The sequence below is a fragment of the Symphodus melops genome (genome assembly GCF_947650265.1).
Source record: "Symphodus melops genome assembly, chromosome: 20".
In the NCBI taxonomy this organism is placed as follows: domain Eukaryota; kingdom Metazoa; phylum Chordata; class Actinopteri; order Labriformes; family Labridae; genus Symphodus; species Symphodus melops.
Genome location: NC_136710.1, coordinates 13,524,667 through 13,548,931, shown reverse-complemented (window position 1 = coordinate 13,548,931; position 24,265 = coordinate 13,524,667).

The window sequence follows — 24,265 nt, the reverse complement described above, 5'->3', positions numbered from 1 at the left end:
ACCTCTCAGGGTCAGGGACTTCTCTTCATAGAACTAAAAGGTTCAGGGACTTCTCTTCAGGAACTAAAAGGTTCAGGGACTTCTTTTCATAGAACTAAAAGGTTCAGGGACTTCTCTTCGCAGAACTAAAAGGTTCAGGGACTTCTCTTCAGGAACTAAAAGGTTCAGGGACTTCTCTACATAGAACTAAAAGGTTCAGGGACTTCTCTTTAAAGAACTAAAAGGTTCATGGACTTCTCTTCAGGAACTAAAAGGTTCAGGGACTTCTCATCATATAACTAAAAGGTTCAGGGACTTCTCTTCAGGAAATAAAAGGTTAAGGGACTTCTCTTCTCAGAACTAAAAGGTTCAGGGACTTCTCTTCAAAGAACTAAAAGGTTCAGGGACTTCTCTTCAAGAACTAAAAGGTTCAGGGACTTCTCTTCAGGAACTAAAAGGTTCAGGGACTTCTCTTTAAAGAACTAAAAGGTTCAGGAACTTCTCTTCAGGGTTCAGGGACTTCTCTTCATAGAACTAAAAGGTTCAGGGACTTCTCTTCAGGAACTAAAAGGTTAAGGCACTTCTCTTCTCAGAACAAAAAGGTTCAGGGACTTCTCTTCATGGAACTAAAAGGTTCAGGGACATCTCGTCAGGAACAAAAAGGTTCAGGGACATCTCTTCATAGAACTAAAAGGTTCAGGGACATCTCTTCATAGACCTATCAGGGTCAGGGACTTCACTTCAAAGAACTAAAAGGTTCAGGGACTTCTCTTCAGGAACTAAAAGGTTCAGGGACTTCTCTTTATAGAACTAAAAGGTTAAGGGACATCTCTTCTCAGAACTAAAAGGTTCAGGGACTTCTCTTCATAGAACTAAAAGGTTCAGGGATTTCTCTTAATAGAACTAAACGGTTCAGGGACTTCTCTTTAAAGAACTAAAAGGTTCATGGACTTCTCTTCAGGAACTAAAAGGTTCAGGGACATCTCTTCATGGAACTAAAAGGTTCAGGGACTTCTCTTCAGGAACTAAAAGGTTCAGGGACTTCTCTTCATAGACCTAACAGGTTCAGGGACGTCTCTTCAGGAACTAAAAGGTTCACAGACGTCTCTTCATAGAACTAAAAGGTTCAGGGACATCTCTTCATAGACCTCTCAGGGTCAGGGACTTCTCTTCATAGAACTAAAAGGTTCAGGGACTTCTCTTCAGGAACTAAAAGGTTCAGGGACTTCTTTTCATAGAACTAAAAGGTTCAGGGACTTCTCTTCGCAGAACTAAAAGGTTCAGGGACTTCTCTTCAGGAACTAAAAGGTTCAGGGACTTCTCTACATAGAACTAAAAGGTTCAGGGACTTCTCTTTAAAGAACTAAAAGGTTCATGGACTTCTCTTCAGGAACTAAAAGGTTCAGGGACTTCTCATCATATAACTAAAAGGTTCAGGGACTTCTCTTCAGGAAATAAAAGGTTAAGGGACTTCTCTTCTCAGAACTAAAAGGTTCAGGGACTTCTCTTCAAAGAACTAAAAGGTTCAGGGACTTCTCTTCAAGAACTAAAAGGTTCAGGGACTTCTCTTCAGGAACTAAAAGGTTCAGGGACTTCTCTTTAAAGAACTAAAAGGTTCAGGAACTTCTCTTCAGGGTTCAGGGACTTCTCTTCATAGAACTAAAAGGTTCAGGGACTTCTCTTCAGGAACTAAAAGGTTAAGGCACTTCTCTTCTCAGAACAAAAAGGTTCAGGGACTTCTCTTCATGGAACTAAAAGGTTCAGGGACATCTCGTCAGGAACAAAAAGGTTCAGGGACATCTCTTCATAGAACTAAAAGGTTCAGGGACATCTCTTCATAGACCTATCAGGGTCAGGGACTTCACTTCAAAGAACTAAAAGGTTCAGGGACTTCTCTTCAGGAACTAAAAGGTTCAGGGACTTCTCTTTATAGAACTAAAAGGTTAAGGGACATCTCTTCTCAGAACTAAAAGGTTCAGGGACTTCTCTTCATAGAACTAAAAGGTTCAGGGATTTCTCTTAATAGAACTAAACGGTTCAGGGACTTCTCTTTAAAGAACTAAAAGGTTCATGGACTTCTCTTCAGGAACTAAAAGGTTCAGGGACATCTCTTCATGGAACTAAAAGGTTCAGGGACTTCTCTTCAGGAACTAAAAGGTTCAGGGACTTCTCTTCATAGACCTAACAGGTTCAGGGACGTCTCTTCAGGAACTAAAAGGTTCACAGACGTCTCTTCATAGAACTAAAAGGTTCAGGGACATCTCTTCATAGACCTCTCAGGGTCAGGGACTTCTCTTCATAGAACTAAAAGGTTCAGGGACTTCTCTTCAGGAACTAAAAGGTTCAGGGACTTCTTTTCATAGAACTAAAAGGTTCAGGGACTTCTCTTCGCAGAACTAAAAGGTTCAGGGACTTCTCTTCAGGAACTAAAAGGTTCAGGGACTTCTCTACATAGAACTAAAAGGTTCAGGGACTTCTCTTTAAAGAACTAAAAGGTTCATGGACTTCTCTTCAGGAACTAAAAGGTTCAGGGACTTCTCATCATATAACTAAAAGGTTCAGGGACTTCTCTTCAGGAAATAAAAGGTTAAGGGACTTCTCTTCTCAGAACTAAAAGGTTCAGGGACTTCTCTTCAAAGAACTAAAAGGTTCAGGGACTTCTCTTCAAGAACTAAAAGGTTCAGGGACTTCTCTTCAGGAACTAAAAGGTTCAGGGACTTCTCTTTAAAGAACTAAAAGGTTCAGGAACTTCTCTTCAGGGTTCAGGGACTTCTCTTCATAGAACTAAAAGGTTCAGGGACTTCTCTTCATGGAACTAAAAGGTTCAGGGACATCTCGTCAGGAACAAAAAGGTTCAGGGACATCTCTTCATAGAACTAAAAGGTTCAGGGACATCTCTTCATAGACCTATCAGGGTCAGGGACTTCACTTCAAAGAACTAAAAGGTTCAGGGACTTCTCTTCAGGAACTAAAAGGTTCAGGGACTTCTCTTTATAGAACTAAAAGGTTAAGGGACATCTCTTCTCAGAACTAAAAGGTTCAGGGACTTCTCTTCATAGAACTAAAAGGGTAAGGGACTTCTCTTAGAAGAACTAAACGGTTCAGGGACTTCTCTTTAAAGAACTAAAAGGTTCATGGACTTCTCTTCAGGAACTAAAAGGTTCAGGCACTTCTCATCATATAACTAAAAGGTTCAGGGACTTCTCTTCAGGAACTAAAAGGGTAAGGGACTTCTCTTCTCAGAACTAAAAGGTTAAGGGACTTCTCTTCATATAACTAAAAGGTTCAGGGACTTCTCTTCAGGAACTAAAAGGTTCAGGGACTTCTCTTCTTAGAACTAAAAGGTTCAGGGACTTCTCTTAGAAGAACTAAACGGTTCAGGGACTTCTCTTTAAAGAACTAAAAGGTTCATGGACTTCTCTTCAGGAACTAAAAGGTTCAGGCACTTCTCATCATATAAATAAAAGGTTCAGGGACTTCTCTTCAAAGAACTAAAAGTTTCAGGGACTTCTCTTCAGGAACTAAAAGGTTCAGGGACTTCTCTTCATAGAACTAAAAGGTTCAGGGACTTCTCTTCAAAGAACTAAAAGGTTCAGGGACTTCTCTTCAGGAACTAAAAGGTTCAGGGACTTCTCTTCATAGAACTAAAAAGTTCAGGGACATCTCTTCATGGAACTAAAAGGTTCAGGGACTTCTCTTCAGGAACTAAAAGGTTCAGGGACTTCTCTTTAAAGATCTAAAAGGTTCAGGGACATCTCTTCAGGAACTAAAAGGTTCAGGGACATCTCTTCATAGAACTACAAAGTTCAGGGACATCTCTTCATAGACCTATCAGGGTCAGGGACTTCTCTTCATAGAACTAAAAGGTTCAGGGACTTCTCTTCAGGAACTAAAAGGTTCAGGGACTTCTTTTCATAGAACTAAAAGGTTCAGGGACTTCTCTTCGCAGAACTAAAAGGTTCAGGGACTTCTCTTCAGGAACTAAAAGGTTCAGGGACTTCTCTACATAGAACTAAAAGGTTCAGGGACTTCTCTTTATATAACTAAAAGGTTCAGGGACTTCTCTTCAGGAACTAAAAGGTTCAGTGACTTCTCTTCACAGAACTAAAAGGTTCAGGGACTTCACTTAATAGAACTAAACGGTTCAGGGACTTCTCTTTAAAGAACTAAAAGGTTCATGGACTTCTCTTCAGGAACTAAAAGGTTCAGGGACTTCTCTTCATAGAACTAAAAGGTTCAGGGACTTCTCTTAGAAGAACTAAACGGTTCAGGGACTTCTCTTTAAAGAACTAAAAGGTTCATGGACTTCTCTTCAGGAACTAAAAGGTTCAGGCACTTCTCATCATATAAATAAAAGGTTCAGGGACTTCTCTTCAAAGAACTAAAAGGTTCAGGGACTTCTCTTCAGGAACAAAAAGGTTCAGGGACTTCTCTTCATAGAACTAAAAGGTTCAGGGACTTCTCTTCAAAGAACTAAAAGGTTCAGGGACTTCTCTTCAGGAACTAAAAGGTTCAGGGACTTCTCTTCATAGAACTAAAAAGTTCAGGGACATCTCTTCATGGAACTAAAAGGTTCAGGGACATCTCTTCAGGAACTAAAAGGTTCAGGGACATCTCTTCATAGAACTACAAAGTTCAGGGACATCTCTTCATAGACCTATCAGGGTCAGGGACTTCACTTCAAAGAACTAAAAGGTTCAGGGACTTCTCTTCAGGAACTAAAAGGTTCAGGGACTTCTCTTCATAGAACTAAAAGGTTAAGGGAATTCTCTTCTCAGAACTAAAAGGTTCAGGGACTTCTCTTCAGGAACTAAAAGGTTCAGGCACTTCTCATCATATAACTAAAAGGTTCAGGGACTTCTCTTCAAAGAACTAAAAGGTTCAGGGACTTCTCTTCAGGAACTAAAAGGTTCAGGGACTTCTCTACATAGAACTAAAAGGTTCAGGGACTTCTCTTTAAAGAACTAAAAGGTTCATGGACTTCTCTTCAGGAACTAAAAGGTTCAGGGACTTCTCATCATATAACTAAAAGGTTCAGGGACTTCTCTTCAGGAAATAAAAGGTTAAGGGACTTCTCTTCTCAGAACTAAAAGGTTCAGGGACTTCTCTTCAAAGAACTAAAAGGTTCAGGGACTTCTCTTCAAGAACTAAAAGGTTCAGGGACTTCTCTTCAGGAACTAAAAGGTTCAGGGACTTCTCTTTAAAGAACTAAAAGGTTCAGGAACTTCTCTTCAGGGTTCAGGGACTTCTCTTCATAGAACTAAAAGGTTCAGGGACTTCTCTTCAGGAACTAAAAGGTTAAGGCACTTCTCTTCTCAGAACAAAAAGGTTCAGGGACTTCTCTTCATGGAACTAAAAGGTTCAGGGACATCTCGTCAGGAACAAAAAGGTTCAGGGACATCTCTTCATAGAACTAAAAGGTTCAGGGACATCTCTTCATAGACCTATCAGGGTCAGGGACTTCACTTCAAAGAACTAAAAGGTTCAGGGACTTCTCTTCAGGAACTAAAAGGTTCAGGGACTTCTCTTTATAGAACTAAAAGGTTAAGGGACATCTCTTCTCAGAACTAAAAGGTTCAGGGACTTCTCTTCATAGAACTAAAAGGTTCAGGGATTTCTCTTAATAGAACTAAACGGTTCAGGGACTTCTCTTTAAAGAACTAAAAGGTTCATGGACTTCTCTTCAGGAACTAAAAGGTTCAGGGACATCTCTTCATGGAACTAAAAGGTTCAGGGACTTCTCTTCAGGAACTAAAAGGTTCAGGGACTTCTCTTCATAGACCTAACAGGTTCAGGGACGTCTCTTCAGGAACTAAAAGGTTCACAGACGTCTCTTCATAGAACTAAAAGGTTCAGGGACATCTCTTCATAGACCTCTCAGGGTCAGGGACTTCTCTTCATAGAACTAAAAGGTTCAGGGACTTCTCTTCAGGAACTAAAAGGTTCAGGGACTTCTTTTCATAGAACTAAAAGGTTCAGGGACTTCTCTTCGCAGAACTAAAAGGTTCAGGGACTTCTCTTCAGGAACTAAAAGGTTCAGGGACTTCTCTACATAGAACTAAAAGGTTCAGGGACTTCTCTTTAAAGAACTAAAAGGTTCATGGACTTCTCTTCAGGAACTAAAAGGTTCAGGGACTTCTCATCATATAACTAAAAGGTTCAGGGACTTCTCTTCAGGAAATAAAAGGTTAAGGGACTTCTCTTCTCAGAACTAAAAGGTTCAGGGACTTCTCTTCAAAGAACTAAAAGGTTCAGGGACTTCTCTTCAAGAACTAAAAGGTTCAGGGACTTCTCTTCAGGAACTAAAAGGTTCAGGGACTTCTCTTTAAAGAACTAAAAGGTTCAGGAACTTCTCTTCAGGGTTCAGGGACTTCTCTTCATAGAACTAAAAGGTTCAGGGACTTCTCTTCATGGAACTAAAAGGTTCAGGGACATCTCGTCAGGAACAAAAAGGTTCAGGGACATCTCTTCATAGAACTAAAAGGTTCAGGGACATCTCTTCATAGACCTATCAGGGTCAGGGACTTCACTTCAAAGAACTAAAAGGTTCAGGGACTTCTCTTCAGGAACTAAAAGGTTCAGGGACTTCTCTTTATAGAACTAAAAGGTTAAGGGACATCTCTTCTCAGAACTAAAAGGTTCAGGGACTTCTCTTCATAGAACTAAAAGGGTAAGGGACTTCTCTTAGAAGAACTAAACGGTTCAGGGACTTCTCTTTAAAGAACTAAAAGGTTCATGGACTTCTCTTCAGGAACTAAAAGGTTCAGGCACTTCTCATCATATAACTAAAAGGTTCAGGGACTTCTCTTCAGGAACTAAAAGGGTAAGGGACTTCTCTTCTCAGAACTAAAAGGTTAAGGGACTTCTCTTCATATAACTAAAAGGTTCAGGGACTTCTCTTCAGGAACTAAAAGGTTCAGGGACTTCTCTTCTTAGAACTAAAAGGTTCAGGGACTTCTCTTAGAAGAACTAAACGGTTCAGGGACTTCTCTTTAAAGAACTAAAAGGTTCATGGACTTCTCTTCAGGAACTAAAAGGTTCAGGCACTTCTCATCATATAAATAAAAGGTTCAGGGACTTCTCTTCAAAGAACTAAAAGTTTCAGGGACTTCTCTTCAGGAACTAAAAGGTTCAGGGACTTCTCTTCATAGAACTAAAAGGTTCAGGGACTTCTCTTCAAAGAACTAAAAGGTTCAGGGACTTCTCTTCAGGAACTAAAAGGTTCAGGGACTTCTCTTCATAGAACTAAAAAGTTCAGGGACATCTCTTCATGGAACTAAAAGGTTCAGGGACTTCTCTTCAGGAACTAAAAGGTTCAGGGACTTCTCTTTAAAGATCTAAAAGGTTCAGGGACATCTCTTCAGGAACTAAAAGGTTCAGGGACATCTCTTCATAGAACTACAAAGTTCAGGGACATCTCTTCATAGACCTATCAGGGTCAGGGACTTCTCTTCATAGAACTAAAAGGTTCAGGGACTTCTCTTCAGGAACTAAAAGGTTCAGGGACTTCTTTTCATAGAACTAAAAGGTTCAGGGACTTCTCTTCGCAGAACTAAAAGGTTCAGGGACTTCTCTTCAGGAACTAAAAGGTTCAGGGACTTCTCTACATAGAACTAAAAGGTTCAGGGACTTCTCTTTATATAACTAAAAGGTTCAGGGACTTCTCTTCAGGAACTAAAAGGTTCAGTGACTTCTCTTCACAGAACTAAAAGGTTCAGGGACTTCACTTAATAGAACTAAACGGTTCAGGGACTTCTCTTTAAAGAACTAAAAGGTTCATGGACTTCTCTTCAGGAACTAAAAGGTTCAGGGACTTCTCTTCATAGAACTAAAAGGTTCAGGGACTTCTCTTAGAAGAACTAAACGGTTCAGGGACTTCTCTTTAAAGAACTAAAAGGTTCATGGACTTCTCTTCAGGAACTAAAAGGTTCAGGCACTTCTCATCATATAAATAAAAGGTTCAGGGACTTCTCTTCAAAGAACTAAAAGGTTCAGGGACTTCTCTTCAGGAACAAAAAGGTTCAGGGACTTCTCTTCATAGAACTAAAAGGTTCAGGGACTTCTCTTCAAAGAACTAAAAGGTTCAGGGACTTCTCTTCAGGAACTAAAAGGTTCAGGGACTTCTCTTCATAGAACTAAAAAGTTCAGGGACATCTCTTCATGGAACTAAAAGGTTCAGGGACATCTCTTCAGGAACTAAAAGGTTCAGGGACATCTCTTCATAGAACTACAAAGTTCAGGGACATCTCTTCATAGACCTATCAGGGTCAGGGACTTCACTTCAAAGAACTAAAAGGTTCAGGGACTTCTCTTCAGGAACTAAAAGGTTCAGGGACTTCTCTTCATAGAACTAAAAGGTTAAGGGAATTCTCTTCTCAGAACTAAAAGGTTCAGGGACTTCTCTTCAGGAACTAAAAGGTTCAGGCACTTCTCATCATATAACTAAAAGGTTCAGGGACTTCTCTTCAAAGAACTAAAAGGTTCAGGGACTTCTCTTCAGGAACTAAAAGGTTCCGGGACATCTCTTCATGGAACTAAAAGGTTTAGGGACTTCTCTTCAGGAACTAAAAGGTTCAGGGACTTCTCTTCAGGAACTAAAAGGTTCAGGGACTTCTCTTCATAGAACTAAAAAGTTCAGGGACATCTCTTCATGGAACTAAAAGGTTCAGGGACTTCTCTTCAGGAACTAAAAGGTTCAGGGACTTCTCTTTAAAGATCTAAAAGGTTCAGGGACATCTCTTCAGGAACTAAAAGGTTCAGGGACATCTCTTCATAGAACTACAAAGTTAAGGGAATTCTCTTCTCAGAACTAAAAGGTTCAGGGACTTCTCTTCAGGAACTAAAAGGTTCAGGCACTTCTCATCATATAACTAAAAGGTTCAGGGACTTCTCTTCAAAGAACTAAAAGGTGCAGGGACTTCTCTTCAGGAACTAAAAGGTTCAGGGACATCTCTTCATGGAACTAAAAGGTTCAGGGACTTCTCTTCAGGAACTAAAAGGTTCAGGGGCATCTCTTTAAAGAACTAAAAGGTTCAGGAACTTCTCTTTAGGGTTCAGGGACTTCTCTTCATAGAACTAAAAGGTTCAGGGACTTCTCTTCAGGAACTAAAAGGTTAAGGGACTTCTCTTCTCAGAACTAAAAGATTCAGGGACTTCTCTTCATGGAACTAAAAGGTTCAGGGACTTCTCTTCAGGAACTAAAAGGTTCAGGGGCATCTCTTTAAAGAACTAAAAGGTTCAGGAACTTCTCTTCAGGGTTCAGGGACTTCTCTTCATAGAACTAAAAGGTTCAGGGACTTCTCTTCAGGAACTAAAAGGTTAAGGGACTTCTCTTCTCAGAACTAAAAGGTTCAGGGACTTCTCTTCAGGAACTAAAAGGTTCAGGGACTTCTCTTTATATAACTAAAAGGTTCAGGGACTTCTCTTCAGGAACTAAAAGGTTCAGTGACTTCTCTTCACAGAACTAAAAGGTTCAGGGACTTCACTTAATAGAACTAAACGGTTCAGGGACTTCTCTTTAAAGAACTAAAAGGTTCATGGACTTCTCTTCAGGAACTAAAAGGTTCAGGGACTTCTCTTCATAGAACTAAAAGGTTCAGGGACTTCTCTTAGAAGAACTAAACGGTTCAGGGACTTCTCTTTAAAGAACTAAAAGGTTCATGGACTTCTCTTCAGGAACTAAAAGGTTCAGGCACTTCTCATCATATAAATAAAAGGTTCAGGGACTTCTCTTCAAAGAACTAAAAGGTTCAGGGACTTCTCTTCAGGAACTAAAAGGTTCAGGGACTTCTCTTCATAGAACTAAAAGGTTCAGGGACGTCTCTTCAAAGAACTAAAAGGTTCAGGGACTTCTCTTCAGGAACTAAAAGGTTCAGGGACTTCTCTTCATAGAACTAAAAAGTTCAGGGACATCTCTTCAAAGAACTAAAAGGTTCAGGGACTTCTCTTCAGGAACTAAAAGGTTCAGGGACTTGTCTTCATAGAACTAAAAAGTTCAGGGACATCTCTTCATGGAACTAAAAGGTTCAGGGACTTCTCTTCAGGAACTAAAAGGTTCAGGGACTTCTCTTTAAAGATCTAAAAGGTTCAGGGACATCTCTTCAGGAACTAAAAGGTTCAGGGACATCTCTTCATAGAACTACAAAGTTCAGGGACATCTCTTCATAGACCTATCAGGGTCAGGGACTTCACTTCAAAGAACTAAAAGGTTCAGGGACTTCTCTTCAGGAACTAAAAGGTTCAGGGACTTCTCTTCATAGAACTAAAAGGTTAAGGGAATTCTCTTCTCAGAACTAAAAGGTTCAGGGACTTCTCTTCAGGAACTAAAAGGTTCAGGCACTTCTCATCATATAACTAAAAGGTTCAGGGACTTCTCTTCAAAGAACTAAAAGGTTCAGGGACTTCTCTTCATGGAACTAAAAGGTTTAGGGACTTCTCTTCAGGAACTAAAAGGTTCAGGGACTTCTCTTCAGGAACTAAAAGGTTCAGGGACTTCTCTTCATAGAACTAAAAAGTTCAGGGACATCTCTTCATGGAACTAAAAGGTTCAGGGACTTCTCTTCAGGAACTAAAAGGTTCAGGGACTTCTCTTTAAAGATCTAAAAGGTTCAGGGACATCTCTTCAGGAACTAAAAGGTTCAGGGACATCTCTTCATAGAACTACAAAGTTAAGGGAATTCTCTTCTCAGAACTAAAAGGTTCAGGGACTTCTCTTCAGGAACTAAAAGGTTCAGGCACTTCTCATCATATAACTAAAAGGTTCAGGGACTTCTCTTCAAAGAACTAAAAGGTGCAGGGACTTCTCTTCAGGAACTAAAAGGTTCAGGGACATCTCTTCATGGAACTAAAAGGTTCAGGGACTTCTCTTCAGGAACTAAAAGGTTCAGGGACTTCTCTTCAGGAACTAAAAGGTTCAGGGGCATCTCTTTAAAGAACTAAAAGGTTCAGGAACTTCTCTTTAGGGTTCAGGGACTTCTCTTCATAGAACTAAAAGGTTCAGGGACTTCTCTTCAGGAACTAAAAGGTTAAGGGACTTCTCTTCTCAGAACTAAAAGATTCAGGGACTTCTCTTCATGGAACTAAAAGGTTCAGGGACTTCTCTTCAGGAACTAAAAGGTTCAGGGGCATCTCTTTAAAGAACTAAAAGGTTCAGGAACTTCTCTTCAGGGTTCAGGGACTTCTCTTCATAGAACTAAAAGGTTCAGGGACTTCTCTTCAGGAACTAAAAGGTTAAGGGACTTCTCTTCTCAGAACTAAAAGGTTCAGGGACTTCTCTTCAGGAACTAAAAGGTTCAGGGACTTCTCGTCATAGAACTAAAAGGTTCAGGGACTTCTCTTCAGGAACTAAAAGGGTAAGGGACTTCTCTTCAGGAACTAAAAGGTTCAGGGACTTCTCTTAATAGAACTAAACGGTTCAGGGACTTCTCTTTAAAGAACTAAAAGGTTCATGGACTTCTCTTCAGGAATTAAAAGGTTCAGGCACTTCTCATCATATAACTAAAAGGTTCAGGGACTTCTCTTCAAAGAACTAAAAGGTTCAGGGACTTCTCTTCAGGAACTAAAAGGTTCAGGGACTTCTCTTAATAGAACTAAACGGTTCAGGGACTTCTCTTTAAAGAACTAAAAGGTTCATGGACTTCTCTTCAGGAACTAAAAGGTTCAGGGACATCTTTTCATGGAACTAAAAGGTTCAGGGACTTCTCTTCAGGAACTAAAAGGTTCAGGGACTTCTCTTCATAGACCTAACAGGTTCAGGGACGTCTCTTCAGGAACTAAAAGGTTCACAGACGTCTCTTCATAGAACTAAAAGGTTCAGGGACGTCTCTTTAAAGATCTAAAAGGTTCAGGGACTTCTCTTCAGGAACTAAAAGGTTCAGGGACATCTCTTCATAGAACTAAAAGGTTCAGGGACATCTCTTCATAGACCTATCAGGGTCAGGGACTTCACTTCAAAGAACTAAAAGGTTCAGGGACTTCTCTTCAGGAACTAAAAGGTTCAGGGACTTCTCTTCATAGAACTAAAAGGTTAAGGGAATTCTCTTCTCAGAACTAAAAGGTTCAGGGACTTCTCTTCAGGAACTAAAAGGTTCAGGCACTTCTCATCATATAACTAAAAGGTTCAGGGACTTCTCTTCAAAGAACTAAAAGGTTCAGGGACTTCTCTTCATGGAACTAAAAGGTTTAGGGACTTCTCTTCAGGAACTAAAAGGTTCAGGGACTTCTCTTCAGGAACTAAAAGGTTCAGGGACTTCTCTTCATAGAACTAAAAAGTTCAGGGACATCTCTTCATGGAACTAAAAGGTTCAGGGACTTCTCTTCAGGAACTAAAAGGTTCAGGGACTTCTCTTTAAAGATCTAAAAGGTTCAGGGACATCTCTTCAGGAACTAAAAGGTTCAGGGACATCTCTTCATAGAACTACAAAGTTAAGGGAATTCTCTTCTCAGAACTAAAAGGTTCAGGGACTTCTCTTCAGGAACTAAAAGGTTCAGGCACTTCTCATCATATAACTAAAAGGTTCAGGGACTTCTCTTCAAAGAACTAAAAGGTGCAGGGACTTCTCTTCAGGAACTAAAAGGTTCAGGGACATCTCTTCATGGAACTAAAAGGTTCAGGGACTTCTCTTCAGGAACTAAAAGGTTCAGGGACTTCTCTTCAGGAACTAAAAGGTTCAGGGGCATCTCTTTAAAGAACTAAAAGGTTCAGGAACTTCTCTTTAGGGTTCAGGGACTTCTCTTCATAGAACTAAAAGGTTCAGGGACTTCTCTTCAGGAACTAAAAGGTTAAGGGACTTCTCTTCTCGGAACTAAAAGATTCAGGGACTTCTCTTCATGGAACTAAAAGGTTCAGGGACTTCTCTTCAGGAACTAAAAGGTTCAGGGGCATCTCTTTAAAGAACTAAAAGGTTCAGGAACTTCTCTTCAGGGTTCAGGGACTTCTCTTCATAGAACTAAAAGGTTCAGGGACTTCTCTTCAGGAACTAAAAGGTTAAGGGACTTCTCTTCTCAGAACTAAAAGGTTCAGGGACTTCTCTTCAGGAACTAAAAGGTTCAGGGACTTCTCGTCATAGAACTAAAAGGTTCAGGGACTTCTCTTCAGGAACTAAAAGGGTAAGGGACTTCTCTTCAGGAACTAAAAGGTTCAGGGACTTCTCTTAATAGAACTAAACGGTTCAGGGACTTCTCTTTAAAGAACTAAAAGGTTCATGGACTTCTCTTCAGGAATTAAAAGGTTCAGGCACTTCTCATCATATAACTAAAAGGTTCAGGGACTTCTCTTCAAAGAACTAAAAGGTTCAGGGACTTCTCTTCAGGAACTAAAAGGTTCAGGGACTTCTCTTAATAGAACTAAACGGTTCAGGGACTTCTCTTTAAAGAACTAAAAGGTTCATGGACTTCTCTTCAGGAACTAAAAGGTTCAGGGACATCTTTTCATGGAACTAAAAGGTTCAGGGACTTCTCTTCAGGAACTAAAAGGTTCAGGGACTTCTCTTCATAGACCTAACAGGTTCAGGGACGTCTCTTCAGGAACTAAAAGGTTCACAGACGTCTCTTCATAGAACTAAAAGGTTCAGGGACGTCTCTTTAAAGATCTAAAAGGTTCAGGGACTTCTCTTCAGGAACTAAAAGGTTCAGGGACATCTCTTCATAGAACTAAAAGGTTCAGGGACATCTCTTCATAGACCTCTCAGGGTCAGGGACTTCTCTTCATAGAACTAAAAGGTTCAGGGACTTCTCTTCAAAGAACTAAAAGGTTCAGGGACTTCTCTTCAGGAACTAAAAGGTTCAGGGACTTCTCTTCATAGAACTAAAAAGTTCAGGGACATCTCTTCATGGAACTAAAAGGTTCAGGGACATCTCTTCAGGAACTAAAAGGTTCAGGGACATCTCTTCATAGAACTACAAAGTTCAGGGACATCTCTTCATAGACCTATCAGGGTCAGGGACTTCACTTCAAAGAACTAAAAGGTTCAGGGACTTCTCTTCAGGAACTAAAAGGTTCAGGGACTTCTCTTCATAGAACTAAAAGGTTAAGGGAATTCTCTTCTCAGAACTAAAAGGTTCAGGGACTTCTCTTCAGGAACTAAAAGGTTCAGGCACTTCTCATCATATAACTAAAAGGTTCAGGGACTTCTCTTCAAAGAACTAAAAGGTTCAGGGACTTCTCTTCAGGAACTAAAAGGTTCCGGGACATCTCTTCATGGAACTAAAAGGTTTAGGGACTTCTCTTCAGGAACTAAAAGGTTCAGGGACTTCTCTTCAGGAACTAAAAGGTTCAGGGACTTCTCTTCATAGAACTAAAAAGTTCAGGGACATCTCTTCATGGAACTAAAAGGTTCAGGGACTTCTCTTCAGGAACTAAAAGGTTCAGGGACTTCTCTTTAAAGATCTAAAAGGTTCAGGGACATCTCTTCAGGAACTAAAAGGTTCAGGGACATCTCTTCATAGAACTACAAAGTTAAGGGAATTCTCTTCTCAGAACTAAAAGGTTCAGGGACTTCTCTTCAGGAACTAAAAGGTTCAGGCACTTCTCATCATATAACTAAAAGGTTCAGGGACTTCTCTTCAAAGAACTAAAAGGTGCAGGGACTTCTCTTCAGGAACTAAAAGGTTCAGGGACATCTCTTCATGGAACTAAAAGGTTCAGGGACTTCTCTTCAGGAACTAAAAGGTTCAGGGGCATCTCTTTAAAGAACTAAAAGGTTCAGGAACTTCTCTTTAGGGTTCAGGGACTTCTCTTCATAGAACTAAAAGGTTCAGGGACTTCTCTTCAGGAACTAAAAGGTTAAGGGACTTCTCTTCTCAGAACTAAAAGATTCAGGGACTTCTCTTCATGGAACTAAAAGGTTCAGGGACTTCTCTTCAGGAACTAAAAGGTTCAGGGGCATCTCTTTAAAGAACTAAAAGGTTCAGGAACTTCTCTTCAGGGTTCAGGGACTTCTCTTCATAGAACTAAAAGGTTCAGGGACTTCTCTTCAGGAACTAAAAGGTTAAGGGACTTCTCTTCTCAGAACTAAAAGGTTCAGGGACTTCTCTTCAGGAACTAAAAGGTTCAGGGACTTCTCTTTATATAACTAAAAGGTTCAGGGACTTCTCTTCAGGAACTAAAAGGTTCAGTGACTTCTCTTCACAGAACTAAAAGGTTCAGGGACTTCACTTAATAGAACTAAACGGTTCAGGGACTTCTCTTTAAAGAACTAAAAGGTTCATGGACTTCTCTTCAGGAACTAAAAGGTTCAGGGACTTCTCTTCATAGAACTAAAAGGTTCAGGGACTTCTCTTAGAAGAACTAAACGGTTCAGGGACTTCTCTTTAAAGAACTAAAAGGTTCATGGACTTCTCTTCAGGAACTAAAAGGTTCAGGCACTTCTCATCATATAAATAAAAGGTTCAGGGACTTCTCTTCAAAGAACTAAAAGGTTCAGGGACTTCTCTTCAGGAACTAAAAGGTTCAGGGACTTCTCTTCATAGAACTAAAAGGTTCAGGGACGTCTCTTCAAAGAACTAAAAGGTTCAGGGACTTCTCTTCAGGAACTAAAAGGTTCAGGGACTTCTCTTCATAGAACTAAAAAGTTCAGGGACATCTCTTCAAAGAACTAAAAGGTTCAGGGACTTCTCTTCAGGAACTAAAAGGTTCAGGGACTTGTCTTCATAGAACTAAAAAGTTCAGGGACATCTCTTCATGGAACTAAAAGGTTCAGGGACTTCTCTTCAGGAACTAAAAGGTTCAGGGACTTCTCTTTAAAGATCTAAAAGGTTCAGGGACATCTCTTCAGGAACTAAAAGGTTCAGGGACATCTCTTCATAGAACTACAAAGTTCAGGGACATCTCTTCATAGACCTATCAGGGTCAGGGACTTCACTTCAAAGAACTAAAAGGTTCAGGGACTTCTCTTCAGGAACTAAAAGGTTCAGGGACTTCTCTTCATAGAACTAAAAGGTTAAGGGAATTCTCTTCTCAGAACTAAAAGGTTCAGGGACTTCTCTTCAGGAACTAAAAGGTTCAGGCACTTCTCATCATATAACTAAAAGGTTCAGGGACTTCTCTTCAAAGAACTAAAAGGTTCAGGGACTTCTCTTCATGGAACTAAAAGGTTTAGGGACTTCTCTTCAGGAACTAAAAGGTTCAGGGACTTCTCTTCAGGAACTAAAAGGTTCAGGGACTTCTCTTCATAGAACTAAAAAGTTCAGGGACATCTCTTCATGGAACTAAAAGGTTCAGGGACTTCTCTTCAGGAACTAAAAGGTTCAGGGACTTCTCTTTAAAGATCTAAAAGGTTCAGGGACATCTCTTCAGGAACTAAAAGGTTCAGGGACATCTCTTCATAGAACTACAAAGTTAAGGGAATTCTCTTCTCAGAACTAAAAGGTTCAGGGACTTCTCTTCAGGAACTAAAAGGTTCAGGCACTTCTCATCATATAACTAAAAGGTTCAGGGACTTCTCTTCAAAGAACTAAAAGGTGCAGGGACTTCTCTTCAGGAACTAAAAGGTTCAGGGACATCTCTTCATGGAACTAAAAGGTTCAGGGACTTCTCTTCAGGAACTAAAAGGTTCAGGGACTTCTCTTCAGGAACTAAAAGGTTCAGGGGCATCTCTTTAAAGAACTAAAAGGTTCAGGAACTTCTCTTTAGGGTTCAGGGACTTCTCTTCATAGAACTAAAAGGTTCAGGGACTTCTCTTCAGGAACTAAAAGGTTAAGGGACTTCTCTTCTCAGAACTAAAAGATTCAGGGACTTCTCTTCATGGAACTAAAAGGTTCAGGGACTTCTCTTCAGGAACTAAAAGGTTCAGGGGCATCTCTTTAAAGAACTAAAAGGTTCAGGAACTTCTCTTCAGGGTTCAGGGACTTCTCTTCATAGAACTAAAAGGTTCAGGGACTTCTCTTCAGGAACTAAAAGGTTAAGGGACTTCTCTTCTCAGAACTAAAAGGTTCAGGGACTTCTCTTCAGGAACTAAAAGGTTCAGGGACTTCTCGTCATAGAACTAAAAGGTTCAGGGACTTCTCTTCAGGAACTAAAAGGGTAAGGGACTTCTCTTCAGGAACTAAAAGGTTCAGGGACTTCTCTTAATAGAACTAAACGGTTCAGGGACTTCTCTTTAAAGAACTAAAAGGTTCATGGACTTCTCTTCAGGAATTAAAAGGTTCAGGCACTTCTCATCATATAACTAAAAGGTTCAGGGACTTCTCTTCAAAGAACTAAAAGGTTCAGGGACTTCTCTTCAGGAACTAAAAGGTTCAGGGACTTCTCTTAATAGAACTAAACGGTTCAGGGACTTCTCTTTAAAGAACTAAAAGGTTCATGGACTTCTCTTCAGGAACTAAAAGGTTCAGGGACATCTTTTCATGGAACTAAAAGGTTCAGGGACTTCTCTTCAGGAACTAAAAGGTTCAGGGACTTCTCTTCATAGACCTAACAGGTTCAGGGACGTCTCTTCAGGAACTAAAAGGTTCACAGACGTCTCTTCATAGAACTAAAAGGTTCAGGGACGTCTCTTTAAAGATCTAAAAGGTTCAGGGACTTCTCTTCAGGAACTAAAAGGTTCAGGGACATCTCTTCATAGAACTAAAAGGTTCAGGGACATCTCTTCATAGACCTATCAGGGTCAGGGACTTCACTTCAAAGAACTAAAAGGTTCAGGGACTTCTCTTCAGGAACTAAAAGGTTCAGGGACTTCTCTTCATAGAACTAAAAGGTTAAGGGAATTCTCTTCTCAGAACTAAAAGGTTCAGGGACTTCTCTTCAGGAACTAAAAGGTTCAGGCACTTCTCATCATATAACTAAAAGGTTCAGGGACTTCTCTTCAAAGAACTAAAAGGTTCAGGGACTTCTCTTCATGGAACTAAAAGGTTTAGGGACTTCTCTTCAGGAACTAAAAGGTTCAGGGACTTCTCTTCAGGAACTAAAAGGTTCAGGGACTTCTCTTCATAGAACTAAAAAGTTCAGGGACATCTCTTCATGGAACTAAAAGGTTCAGGGACTTCTCTTCAGGAACTAAAAGGTTCAGGGACTTCTCTTTAAAGATCTAAAAGGTTCAGGGACATCTCTTCAGGAACTAAAAGGTTCAGGGACATCTCTTCATAGAACTACAAAGTTAAGGGAATTCTCTTCTCAGAACTAAAAGGTTCAGGGACTTCTCTTCAGGAACTAAAAGGTTCAGGCACTTCTCATCATATAACTAAAAGGTTCAGGGACTTCTCTTCAAAGAACTAAAAGGTGCAGGGACTTCTCTTCAGGAACTAAAAGGTTCAGGGACATCTCTTCATGGAACTAAAAGGTTCAGGGACTTCTCTTCAGGAACTAAAAGGTTCAGGGACTTCTCTTCAGGAACTAAAAGGTTCAGGGGCATCTCTTTAAAGAACTAAAAGGTTCAGGAACTTCTCTTTAGGGTTCAGGGACTTCTCTTCATAGAACTAAAAGGTTCAGGGACTTCTCTTCAGGAACTAAAAGGTTAAGGGACTTCTCTTCTCAGAACTAAAAGATTCAGGGACTTCTCTTCATGGAACTAAAAGGTTCAGGGACTTCTCTTCAGGAACTAAAAGGTTCAGGGGCATCTCTTTAAAGAACTAAAAGGTTCAGGAACTTCTCTTCAGGGTTCAGGGACTTCTCTTCATAGAACTAAAAGGTTCAGGGACTTCTCTTCAGGAACTAAAAGGTTAAGGGACTTCTCTTCTCAGAACTAAAAGGTTCAGGGACTTCTCTTCAGGAACTAAAAGGTTCAGGGACTTCTCGTCATAGAACTAAAAGGTTCAGGGACTTCTCTTCAGGAACTAAAAGGGTAAGGGACTTCTCTTCAGGAACTAAAAGGTTCAGGGACTTCTCTTAATAGAACTAAACGGTTCAGGGACTTCTCTTTAAAGAACTAAAAGGTTCATGGACTTCTCTTCAGGAATTAAAAGGTTCAGGCACTTCTCATCATATAACTAAAAGGTTCAGGGACTTCTCTTCAAAGAACTAAAAGGTTCAGGGACTTCTCTTCAGGAACTAAAAGGTTCAGGGACTTCTCTTAATAGAACTAAACGGTTCAGGGACTTCTCTTTAAAGAACTAAAAGGTTCATGGACTTCTCTTCAGGAACTAAAAGGTTCAGGGACATCTTTTCATGGAACTAAAAGGTTCAGGGACTTCTCTTCAGGAACTAAAAGGTTCAGGGACTTCTCTTCATAGACCTAACAGGTTCAGGGACGTCTCTTCAGGAACTAAAAGGTTCACAGACGTCTCTTCATAGAACTAAAAGGTTCAGGGACGTCTCTTTAAAGATCTAAAAGGTTCAGGGACTTCTCTTCAGGAACTAAAAGGTTCAGGGACATCTCTTCATAGAACTAAAAGGTTCAGGGACATCTCTTCATAGACCTCTCAGGGTCAGGGACTTCTCTTCATAGAACTAAAAGGTTCAGGGACTTCTCTTCAGGAACTAAAAGGTTCAGGGACTTCTTTTCATAGAACTAAAAGGTTCAGGGACTTCTCTTCAGGAACTAAAAGGTTCAGGGACTTCTCTACATAGAACTAAAAGGTTCAGGGACTTCTCTTTATATAACTAAAAGGTTCAGGGACTTCTCTTCAGGAACTAAAAGGGTAAGGGACTTCTCTTCAGGAACTAAAAGGTTCAGGGACTTCTCTTAATAGAACTAAACGGTTCAGGGACTTCTCTTTAAAGAACTAAAAGGTTCATGGACTTCTCTTCAGGAATTAAAAGGTTCAGGCACTTCTCATCATATAACTAAAAGGTTCAGGGACTTCTCTTCAAAGAACTAAAAGGTTCAGGGACTTCTCTTCAGGAACTAAAAGGTTCAGGGACTTCTCTTAATAGAACTAAACGGTTCAGGGACTTCTCTTTAAAGAACTAAAAGGTTCATGGACTTCTCTTCAGGAACTAAAAGGTTCAGGGACATCTTTTCATGGAACTAAAAGGTTCAGGGACTTCTCTTCAGGAACTAAAAGGTTCAGGGACTTCTCTTCATAGACCTAACAGGTTCAGGGACGTCTCTTCAGGAACTAAAAGGTTCACAGACGTCTCTTCATAGAACTAAAAGGTTCAGGGACGTCTCTTTAAAGATCTAAAAGGTTCAGGGACTTCTCTTCAGGAACTAAAAGGTTCAGGGACATCTCTTCATAGAACTAAAAGGTTCAGGGACATCTCTTCATAGACCTCTCAGGGTCAGGGACTTCTCTTCATAGAACTAAAAGGTTCAGGGACTTCTCTTCAGGAACTAAAAGGTTCAGGGACTTCTTTTCATAGAACTAAAAGGTTCAGGGACTTCTCTTCAGGAACTAAAAGGTTCAGGGACTTCTCTACATAGAACTAAAAGGTTCAGGGACTTCTCTTTATATAACTAAAAGGTTCAGGGACTTCTCTTCAGGAACTAAAAGGTTAAGGCACTTCTCTTCTCAGAACAAAAAGGTTCAGGGACTTCTCTTCATGGAACTAAAAGGTTCAGGGACATCTCGTCAGGAACAAAAAGGTTCAGGGACATCTCTTCATAGAACTAAAAGGTTCAGGGACATTTCTTCATAGACCTATCAGGGTCAGGGACTTCACTTCAAAGAACTAAAAGGTTCAGGGACTTCTCTTCAGGAACTAAAAGGTTCAGGGACTTCTCTTTATAGAACTAAAAGGTTAAGGGACATCTCTTCTCAGAACTAAAAGGTTCAGGGACTTCTCTTCATAGAACTAAAAGGGTAAGGGACTTCTCTTAGAAGAACTAAACGGTTCAGGGACTTCTCTTTAAAGAACTAAAAGGTTCATGGACTTCTCTTCAGGAACTAAAAGGTTCAGGCACTTCTCATCATATAACTAAAAGGTTCAGGGACTTCTCTTCAGGAACTAAAAGGGTAAGGGACTTCTCTTCTCAGAACTAAAAGGTTAAGGGACTTCTCTTCATATAACTAAAAGGTTCAGGGACTTCTCTTCAGGAACTAAAAGGTTCAGGGACTTCTCTTCTTAGAACTAAAAGGTTCAGGGACTTCTCTTAGAAGAACTAAACGGTTCAGGGACTTCTCTTTAAAGAACTAAAAGGTTCATGGACTTCTCTTCAGGAACTAAAAGGTTCAGGCACTTCTCATCATATAAATAAAAGGTTCAGGGACTTCTCTTCAAAGAACTAAAAGTTTCAGGGACTTCTCTTCAGGAACTAAAAGGTTCAGGGACTTCTCTTCATAGAACTAAAAGGTTCAGGGACTTCTCTTCAAAGAACTAAAAGTTTCAGGGACTTCTCTTCAGGAACTAAAAGGTTCAGGGACTTCTCTTCATAGAACTAAAAGGTTCAGGGACTTCTCTTCAAAGAACTAAAAGGTTCAGGGACTTCTCTTCAGGAACTAAAAGGTTCAGGGACTTCTCTTCATAGAACTAAAAAGTTCAGGGACATCTCTTCATGGAACTAAAAGGTTCAGGGACTTCTCTTCAGGAACTAAAAGGTTCAGGGACTTCTCTTTAAAGATCTAAAAGGTTCAGGGACATCTCTTCAGGAACTAAAAGGTTCAGGGACATCTCTTCATAGAACTACAAAGTTCAGGGACATCTCTTCATAGACCTATCAGGGTCAGGGACTTCACTTCAAAGAACTAAAAGGTTCAGGGACTTCTCTTCAGGAACTAAAAGGTTCAGGGACTTCTCTTCATAGAACTAAAAGGTTAAGGGAATTCTCTTCTCAGAACTAAAAGGTTCAGGGACTTCTCTTCAGGAACTAAAAGGTTCAGGGACTTCTCTTCATAGAACTAAAAGGTTCAGGGACTTCTCTTCAAAGAACTAAAAGGTTCAGGGACTTCTCTTCAGGAACTAAAAGGTTCAGGGACTTCTCTTCATAGAACTAAAAAGTTCAGGGACATCTCTTCATGGAACAAAAAGGTTCAGGGACTTCTCTTCAGGAACTAAAAGGTTCAGGGACATCTCTTCATAGAACTAAAAAGTTCAGGGACATCTCTTCATAGACCTATCAGGGTCAGGGACTTCACTTCAAAGAACTAAAAGGTTCAGGGACTTCTCTTCAGGAACTAAAAGGTTCAGGGACTTCTCTTCATAGAACTTAAAGGTTAAGGGAATTCTCTTCTCAGAACTAAAAGGTTCAGGGACTTCTCTTCAGGAACTAAAAGGATCAGGGACTTCTCTTCATAGAACTAAAAGGGTAAGGGACTTCTCTTCTCAGAACTAAAAGGTTAAGGGACTTCTCTTCATATAACTAAAAGGTTCAGGGACTTCTCTTCAGGAACTAAAAGGTTCAGGGACTTCTCTTCATAGAACTAAAAGGTTCAGGGACTTCTCTTAGAATAACTAAATGGTTCAGGGACTTCTCTTTAAAGAACTAAAAGGTTCATGGACTTCTCTTCAGGAACTAAAAGGTTCAGGCACTTCTCATCATATAAATAAAAGGTTCAGGGACTTCTCTTCAAAGAACTAAAAGGTTCAGGGACTTCTCTTCAGGAACTAAAAGGTTCAGGGACTTCTCTTCATAGAACTAAAAGGTTCAGGGACTTCTCTTCAAAGAACTAAAAGGTTCAGGGACTTCTCTTCAGGAACTAAAAGGTTCAGGGACTTCTCTTCATAGAACTAAAAAGTTCAGGGACATCTCTTCATGGAACTAAAAGGTTCAGGGACTTCTCTTCAGGAACTAAAAGGTTCAGGGACTTCTCTTCATGGAACTAAAAGGTTCAGGGACTTCTCTTCAGGAACTAAAAGGTTCAGGGACTTCTCTTCATAGAACTAAAAGGTTCAGGGACTTCTCTTAATAGAACTAAACGGTTCAGGGACTTCTCTTTAAAGAACTAAAAGGTTCATGGACTTCTCTTCAGGAACTAAAAGGTTCAGGCACTTCTCTTAATAGAACTAAACGGTTCAGGGGCATCTCTTTAAAGAACTAAAAGGTTCAGGAACTTCTCTTCAGGGTTCAGGGACTTCTCTTCATAGAACTAAAAGGTTCAGGGACTTCTCTTCAGGAACTAAAAGGTTCAGGGACTTCTCTTCATAGAACTAAAAGGTTCAGGGACTTCTCTTCAAAGAACTAAAAGGGTAAGGGACTTCTCTTCAGGAACTAAAAGGTTCAGGGACTTCTCTTCATAGAACTAAAAGGTTCAGGGACTTCTCTTAATAGAACTAAACGGTTCAGGGACTTCTCTTTAAAGAACTAAAAGGTTCATGGACTTCTCTTTAGGAACTAAAAGGTTCAGGCACTTCTCATCATATAACTAAAAGGTTCAGGGACTTCTCTTCAAAGAACTAAAAGGTTCAGGGACTTCTCTTCAGGAACTAAAAGGTTCAGGGACATCTCTTCATGGAACTAAAAGGTTCAGGCACTTCTCTTCAGGAACTAAAAGGTTCAGGCACTTCTCATCATATAAATAAAAGGTTCAGGGACTTCTCTTCAAAGAACTAAAAGGTTCAGGGACTTCTCTTCAGGAACTAAAAGGTTCAGGGACTTCTCTTCATAGAACTAAAAGGTTCAGGGACTTCTCTTCAAAGAACTAAAAGGTTCAGGGACTTCTCTTCAGGAACTAAAAGGTTCAGGGACTTCTCTTCATAGAACTAAAAAGTTCAGGGACATCTCTTCATGGAACTAAAAGGTTCAGGGACTTCTCTTCAGGAACTAAAAGGTTCAGGGACTTCTCTTCATGGAACTAAAAGGTTCAGGGACTTCTCTTCAGGAACTAAAAGGTTCAGGGGCATCTCTTTAAAGAACTAAAAGGTTCAGGAACTTCTCTTCAGGGTTCAGGGACTTCTCTTCATAGAACTAAAAGGTTCAGGGACTTCTCTTCAGGAACTAAAAGGTTCAGGGACTTCTCTTCATAGAACTAAAAGGTTCAGGGACTTCTCTTCAAAGAACTAAAAGGGTAAGGGACTTCTCTTCAGGAACTAAAAGGTTCAGGGACTTCTCTTCATAGAACTAAAAGGTTCAGGGACTTCTCTTAATAGAACTAAACGGTTCAGGGACTTCTCTTTAAAGAACTAAAAGGTTCATGGACTTCTCTTCAGGAACTAAAAGGTTCAGGCACTTCTCATCATATAACTAAAAGGTTCAGGGACTTCTCTTCAAAGAACTAAAAGGTTCAGGGACTTCTCTTCAGGAACTAAAAGGTTCAGGGACATCTCTTCATGGAACTAAAAGGTTCAGGCACTTCTCTTCAGGAACTAAAAGGTTCAGGGACTTCTCTTCATAGACCTAACAGGTTCAGGGACGTCTCTTCAGGAACTAAAAGGTTCACAGACGTCTCTTCAGGAACTAAAAGGTTCAGGGACGTCTCTTTAAAGATCTAAAAGGTTCAGGGACTTCTCTTCAGGAACTAAAAGGTTCAGGGACTT